Raw genomic sequence first — 8,854 nt, 5'->3', positions numbered from 1 at the left:
TTTTGTATGTGTGGAACAATCAGCCAAACTAAATGAAAGAACATCTATATGTTAACTTATGGTCCATGTAACGCCCTCAAAAAAAAAAAAAAAAAAAAAAACCATCAACTTAGACATGCATTGGTATAAAAGATAAATATGCTTCTATTCATCAGAGTAGTTCTTTACAAAAGTATTACATGTTAACAACAAAAGCAAATGCCCTGCAGGCTTACAACTTTCCAAGTTAACACTTGGTTACAAAAAGAAGAGTGCTAACTCAATACATATTAAGCCCTAGGCTTGAATTTACATGTAATACATCTAAAGAAAGCAAATAAAAAAACAGTTTGTATGCCTCTAGCCTTCCAAACTATGTCCTTGGAGGTGGCATGCTACCTGTACCTGAAAATGATGTCCCATAAAGGGTGAGCCACAGTCCAGTAGAAATATGCTAAACACAGTATGAGCAATAACTAAGACATTAGCAATTGATAAATGTCCAATTTTCATAAATCAATTCATAACCCATTTCCATTTCATGACCACTATGTTCATGTTTCATTTCAGTTTCCATTTCTTATCAATTTTACAATTTACATCAACGGCTCAGAACCTGGCCAACCACTTATATGAGACAGTGAATCATATTAAACGTTTCCCTTTTTTACAATAGATAAACATACTAGTTGTATCAACATCTCAACAGATAAGCATACAAGCTGTATCCACATTTCAACAGATATGCATATTAGCTATATCAACACTTCCAAAGATAAGCATATGAGCTATATCAACACTTCCATAGATAAGCATATAAGCTATATCAACACATTATCTGACAAGCATATGAGCTGTATCAGTGGAGTCCATCCCCTATCTTCTCCCAAACAACATCCGGTTTAGAAGTCCATCCCCTATCTTCTCCTAAGCCGTGGAGTACATCCCATATTTCCTTCCACACACACAACGTATATATACAAAGGTCATATACACAATCAATCAATACATAATGTTAATGTATTCTATCAACCGTCATACTCTATGACATATCCAATTGATTAGTTTTAGTTTGCCTAATCATCATGCATTGTTTATAACAATGAAAACTACCCTCCACCGGTAGCCCAAGCAATTATTTCTAAACAGATAATAAAAGCTCCAACAGATAAAATATCAATGTCTTCAAAAGTGAGCGATTAATAGATCTAACTCCACTATTCTACCATATAATGAACCAATTTCATCATTTCCAACTCAATTTCATAGAATCACAATTTTTCCAAAATTAGGGTTTTCCACCCAATTTCCCAATATTGACCCAATGGTCTAAATATCAACAACCAACAATAATATCATTATTTTGAATCCACAATACACATTTTAGACTCAAAATAACAAAATCCTCTTTTAACATTTTGAAACCCTAAGTCCCAAAATTTACCCAACTTCTACACTTTATCAAAACAACCAAAAATCTATGTCAAAGACCATAAGAGTGAGTAGGAATCCCTACCTCAAAAATTGGAGCTCAAGGGAAGAAGATGAAGAAACTCAACGTGCTCCAAAACTCAATATTCTCGGATCAAAGTGTAGCCCTTGACGATCAACCCAACTTTTACAAAGGCCGAAGGGAAAGGAAGCACTCTAACTAGATTAAACCCTAGAGAGAAGGGAGTTTTTAGAGAGAGGAACTCTCAAAATGTCTTTTTAGAAAGTAAGAGAGAGAGAGAGAATGTAAAAAGTGAATTTAAAACGCCCAGCAGCCAACTGATATATGACATTCTCGCTCGAGCGGAGAACACAACGCTTGAGCGTCAAGAACAAAAAACTAGGTACACTCGAGTGCAAGAAGGCCCGCTCGAGCGCCAAGACACAAGAATAAAATACATCCGCTCGAGCGCGAAAACCAGCCCGCTCGAGCGTGGATTTCCCCCTCCTAGAACTTACACCAAAAAGTACTACCCGCTCGAGCGCCAGAGTACCTGCTCGAGCATGAAAAACATGCTTGTAGAAGTTCTGCAGAGCGCCAAAATACTGGGAGCGTGTAATCTCCGCTCGAGCGCAAGAAGACCCGCTCGAGCGGACCTCCTAAAAACTGGGCAACAAAGAATTGAAACCAAAGCCTAACCAACCTGTAACAACTCTGCCCAATACATCCTAAAACTCAATCAAGCGGAATTAAAGGACGACAACAAGATAGATACAACTACCAACTTCACGGAACCGAGTTTGAAATACAACAGAACAGTAAAGGGATAACCGGGATCGCTATAACCTCCCCCCCTTAAAGAAATTCGTCCCCGAAATTAAACACAAGCTTTTCAAAAACAGGTTTTCTCCATTCTCAACAATATTACAACATAATATTAAACAATCCGGCCCATTACCGGTCCATCCCATCTCTTTCAAGAGGCATTTCACATTACACATAACAACCTGCATTATCAACATGCATTCCTTTGAAAATTACCAGTTTCAACCTGTTTCCCACAATTTCTTAACACATGCAACATTAATATTATGCTTGCATTTCCACAATATACTTAACATACGCAATGTTAAAACAAACTTCCATTAACCAAAACATTTCCAATGTTTTACAACTTAAGACATATATAATGCTCTTAAAGTTCAACGATATTACAAAATTACCAATGCATGGTTACACATCAACAAACAAGTCTAGATATTTCTCGCGGACTTCCAACTCACGTTCCCAAGTGGCTTCCTCCACTCCATGATGTCTCCACAAAACCTTTACCAAAGGAATGGTCTTGCCTCGCAAGACTTGATCCCGCCTATCCAAGACCCAAACTGGTCTCTCCTCATACGAGGCATCCTCATCTACCTCCAAGTCGGTCCAATCTAACACATAGGACGAATCCGGCTCATACTTTCGAAGCATACTCACATGAAACACGTCATGCACTCCGGACAACTGCGGTGGTAAGGCTAAACGATAAGTGACCTCCCCAATCCTCTCAAGGATCTCAAAGGGACCGATAAACCGAGGGGATAACTTCCCACTCTTCCCAAACCTCATCAAACCCCGCCTAGGTGATATTTTCAAGAAGACATGATCACCTACCTCAAATGCCAAAGGCCTCTTCCTACGGTCGGCATAGCTCTTTTGGCGACCTTGGGCTGTGACAAGCCTCCTACGGATAAGTTCAACTTTCTCCGTCGTCTCCCTAACCAACTTCGAACCCAATAAAGGTGCATCACCCACCTCGGCCCAACACACTGGAGACCTACACGGTCGGCCATACAAGGCCTCAAACGGTGCCATATCGATGCTAGACTGAAAACTGTTGTTGTAGGCAAACTCCACCAAGGGCAAGTGCCTCTCCCACGTCCCACTAAAGTCAAGGACACAATCTCGAAGCATATCCTCAAGGATCTGAGTAGTACGCTTGGACTGCCCGTTAGTCTGAGGATGATAAGCTGTACTAAAGGTCAACTTAGTGCCCAAGGCACTCTGCAAATTTTGCCATAACCTAGCAGTAAAACGAGGATCTCTATCTGAGACGATCGTCACTGGGACCCCGTGCAATCTCACTATGTCCCGAATATACAAGTCGGCGAGATGATCTACCGAATCTCTCACGCGCATAGGAATGAAATGCGCCGACTTAGTCAACCGGTCTACAACCACCCAAATGGCATCACTACCCCACTGAGTCCTCGGAAGACCTACAACGAAGTCCATAGTGACATGTTTCCACTTCCACTCGGCAATAGGCAAGGGTTGCAACAAACCCGCTGGCCTCTGATGCTCGGCCTTCACTTGTTGGCAAGTAAGGTACTTCGATACGAAAACAGCCACATCTCTCTTCATACCCCGCCACCAAAACAGGCGACCCAAATCCCGATACATCTTAGTGCCTCCCGGATGCACCGCAAGGCGTGAATGATAGAACTCTCGGAGTACTTCCTCTCGGCAAGACTCCGGCACAAATAAACGGTCTCGGTATCTCACACTCTGGTCGGGATACGCCGTCAAACCCTTCTCAACTTTTCCACTGGAGATCTTCTCTCGGAAGGACTCTACCTCAAGGTCACCTCTCTGTGCCTCTAACACTCGAGTCACAAGTGTAGGCTGCGCAGCAACAGAAAACAAGGTCGCAGCCTCAACAGATTTGCCTTGAAGCAAATCAAACTCGCCAAGTGTACCCAGCATCTCCCATTCCCGGATGGCTATACAAGCTACATCACTAATGGATTTCCTACTAAGGGCATCGGCCACAACATTGGCCTTTCCCGAGTGGTAATGCAACTCAAAATCATAGTCCTCAATGAACTCCATCCACCTTCTCTGCCTCAAATTCAAGTCTCTCTATGTAAACAGATACTTCAAACTCTTGTGGTCTGAGAACACCTTGAACCTCTCACCATAAAGGTAGTGCCTCCAAATCTTCAAGGCAAAGATCACTGCTGCTAACTCTAGGTCGTGTGTAGGGTAATTCTTCTCGTGTATTTTCAACTGACGTGAGCCATAAGCTACTACTTTTCCCTCTTGCATCAACACACAACCCAAACCCTCTCGTGAGGCATCACAATAGACCGCATAACCCAACCCTCTCTCCGGAATAATCAAAACTGGAGCGGTGGTCAATCTATCCTTTAACTCTTGGAACGACTTTTCGCAAGTCTCACTCCACACAAACTTGACCCCTTTTCGCGTCAATCTAGTCAACGGCGAAGCTAGCCTGGAGAAATCTTTCACAAAACCGACGGTAATACCCAGCTAATCCTAGAAAACTGCGGATCTCAAACACACTCTTAGGCTGTGCCCAATCTTGCACTGCCTCTACCTTGGATGTATCAACAGACACCCCTTTCTCGGATACCACATGGCCTAAGAATTTGACCTCTACTAGCCAGAACTCACACTTCCCAAACTGGGCATACAGCCTATGGGCTTTAAGTAACTCAAGCACCACTCTCAAGTGTTCCTCGTGCTCCTCCTCAGAAGACGAATAGATAAGAATGTCGTCCACGAAAACGATTACAAATCGATCCAAGAATTCCCGAAAGATCCGGTTTATCAAGTCCATAAAGACTGCCGGTGCATTGGTGAGCCCAAATGGCATCACCAGAAACTCATAGTGGCCATATCGCGTACGGAATGCCGTCTTCGGAATATCCTCCTCCCTGACCCTCAACTGGTGGTAACCCGATCTCAAGTCTATCTTAGAGAAACAACGGGAACCCTTCAACTGGTCAAACAGATCATCTATACGGGGCATAGGGTACTTATTCTTGACCGTAGCCCGATTTAACTTCCGGTAGTCTATACACAATCTCAAGGCACCATATTTCTTTTTAGCAAAGAGGGCCGGTGCTCCCCACGGTGAAACACTACGGCGAACAAAACCCTTATCTAGCAATTCTTGGAGCTGAATCTTCAACTCACTCAACTCGGCTGGGGCAAAACAATAAGGTGCCATAGAAATCAGCGCTGTGCCGGGCACTAAATCAATAGATAACTCTATCTCTCGGTGAGGTGGAAAACTAACGAGATCCTCAGAAAAAACATCCGAATGCTCACAAACCACCCTTGGCAATACAATCTGGGTCTCCTTACACTCACCACTCATAAAGCTAGCAAGTAAACCACTAAGCTTATTCTGTCATCGTGGATCATACATCGGCGGCAACACACTACCAACCCGATCCCCCAAGAAATGAAAACACTCCCCGCTCAAGGTACAAACCGTGACCCTCTGGCGGTAGCAATCAATAACAGCCCGGTATGACGATAACTAGTCCATACCTAAAATAACATCAGAACCCTTCATGGGCATGACAACAAAAGGAAAAGGAAGCCTATGATCGGCGACCTCTATATCACAACCTCTAACACCTTGTTTCAAGATCAACTCACTACCAACAGGCGATCCTACACAGATAGGAGATGCTAACTGTGCCAACTCCAATTCCAAAACAGATACAAATGTAGCAAACACAAAAGAATGAGATGCACCCGTATTAATCAATACACTAGCAACCGAGTTGCAAAACAGAAAGGTACCTCTCACTACTGACGGAGCCGGTACTAGGTCCTGCGCGGTAACAGCATACATGCGCCCTGTAGGCCCCTGATCCATCTGCTCACCTCTAGGAGCAAAAGACTGCTGCACTGACTGGGATGACGAAGCTCTCGGATTGGCCCTCAAGGCCTGCACAGACTGAGCTGGCTGATAACTCTGCGTCTGCCTAGAACCAGATGCTCCTGGAGTAGCACTCAACTGTGGGCAATACCTCTTCAGGTGCCTAGGCTGACCACACTGATAGCAAGAAAAAGGCTGGCCCCTACCCTGACTCTGGCCCTGAGGTCTAGCTGAAGAAGAAGCAGCTTGCTGACCCCCTCCCTTCTGCGGGCAAACCAAAGACTTATGACCCAGCTGGCCACACGCAAAACAAGTCAAGCCTCCCTGACTGCCTCTCCCAGAGCCCGCACTCGGCACCGGAAAGGTCGATCTAGCCAAACCACCTTGAGACTGTTGAGGGTTAGAACCTCTCTGTCTCCTGCCGTCACCCTGACCATCTTGGCTCCTCTTGGAGCCTCTCTGCCCTTCATCCTCTTCCTGCATCATAATCTCCATATGAGCAGCAACATCAACCAAACATCTGTACTCTTGGATAAAGGACCCTCCAACCCTCAACTTGAGTCCACACCTCAACTTCCGCTCAAACTCTAAACAACGACGTTCCTCAGACGCCACCAGTTCAGGTGTAAACCTGGACAGGCTAGTAAAAGTAGCACTACAAGAAATGTCACTTTTGGCTACCAAAATATTGGTCGCCAAAAGTCACTTATTTAGTCGCCGAAGGTGTTTAGCGACCAAATTTTTTTGTCGCTAAGCTCGTCGCTTTTACCCTGTCGGCGATAGTATTGGCGACTAAAATTTGTTTGGTCGCCGAAAGTGTACACATTTGGCTACTAATCTTAGTTTAGTCGCCAAAAGGTATGTTTCCGCCACTAAAATATTAGTCGCCGAATGAGGCTTTTTGGCTACTAACTTGTTGTGGTCGGGGAAGGTATCACTTTTAGCTACTAAATAATTGGTCACCGAAAGTACACATTTGGCTACTAATCTTAGTTTAGTCGGCAAAAGTTATGTTTCCGCCACTAAAGTATTAGTCGCCAATTGTTTCTTTCTCTCATTCTCAAATCTTTTAGCTACTAATTATTTGGTGGCAAAAACGTTTTGGGTTATGTTTTTGCTACTAAATTATTAGTAGCCAAAACTTTTGATTACCTATTTGGCTACCAAAACATTTGGTGGCCAATAGTTTCTTTCTCTCATTCTCAAATCTTTTAGCTACTAATTATTTGGTGACAAAAACATTTTGGGTTATGTTTTTGCTACTAAATTATTAGTAGCCAAAACTTTTGATTACCTATTTGGCTATCAAAACATTTGGTGGCCAAATAATTTTTTGTTTTTTTTTTGAAAAAAAAAAAAAATTGTAAACAACCTGTATTCATTTATATTACAACCTGTACCCTGTATAAAACAATATAATCTATCAACACCAAAATATGTTATCAACCATTAAAGCATTCAACAACGTGCACACATTTCAGTTCCAAGCATCCAAAAAAGTAATCTTCAACGTCCAATTCTATATATATTACAAATTCCATACAGTCCAAATCTAATCCAACATCAATAATTTAAATCCATACATAATTTAAAATCTTCAAGCAAACACTTGAAGTGACTCAAAACATCCATATGGCAGCCTAAAGAATTCTACCACAAAGCACAAGCACAACCACAACCAAACTTCAAACAATGGCTAAAGAATAACTAAAATGGTCTCTTCTCCGCGATACATTCACCTCTCATACACAAATCCTTCGATAGCGTTGAATTTTTTTTTTTAGAACTCATATTAACTAAAGGAGCACGAAAAATGATAGCAAAAAGCTAAAGTCATGAGCATTAGTCAAATGCATCGTCATCATCATCAGGAAGGGGCTGGCTAGCCGCTGCAGCAAGCTCAGCTTCGTGTCTGTAAAGAATACCAAAGGGATAAGAAACACCACAAATTGATCATTAACAGCAACTCATAAATTTTCATTCCTGGACTCTAATGTTCCCCACAAGTTAAAAATTTAAGAATTGTGAACCACCACCACCACCACCAAAAAATAAAATTTGAAATTTGTTTAAATTTGATTTGCTTACTTTTAAGTGTTAAATCTAAGCCATACAATTTTTCTTCAAAATTCACATGATCGTGTAAATTATTTTATTTAGACACATAATGTACTTATGTAATCATATTATTCGTAAAAAGTATAGGATATTGTCTCAAGAATACAAAATAACTTCTCTCGAAATGGAGTAGTCCATTCTAACAAATCTTAATGACAAAATAAACTGCCTTTTTTTTTAACGATAGTTTTGAAACACATATAATGATAAGACATAGATCAAATCCCCAGTCACCAATTCTCTCGTCTTATCATGTTTAGAGAAACTCATGATGTAGTTGAAATAATTTGAGACATCAGGATAAAGGATAATTGGGATATAATCCGATAGAGCATTATGTGTGAACATAGCAGACCCACTTTGCAATATGCCGCTGTAATTTGCTATCAATAGATGAATAATACGAAATGAATAAACAATTAAAGCACTATGTTAAGTGGCGTTTGGCAAATGCTTTTTCAATGGCCAAACAGGGGCAGCTAAAAGAGATCCATGTATGTGTGTTATCATTGCTACCACGATTCTCACAATAAAGTAGAGACCGTTGGTAGTTGACTAAGAGGGAGTTAAAGCTTCAAGTCAATTATTGGAATCTCTATATACAAGTCTTAAAGTCAAGCAACTTGCTAAGAGCATCTATG

The sequence above is a fragment of the Camellia sinensis genome, chromosome 4 (genome assembly GCF_055761805.1).
Source record: "Camellia sinensis isolate YWXY chromosome 4, ASM5576180v1, whole genome shotgun sequence".
NCBI classification, from domain to species: Eukaryota; Viridiplantae; Streptophyta; class Magnoliopsida; order Ericales; family Theaceae; genus Camellia; species Camellia sinensis.
This window is presented reverse-complemented; position numbering follows the sequence as displayed.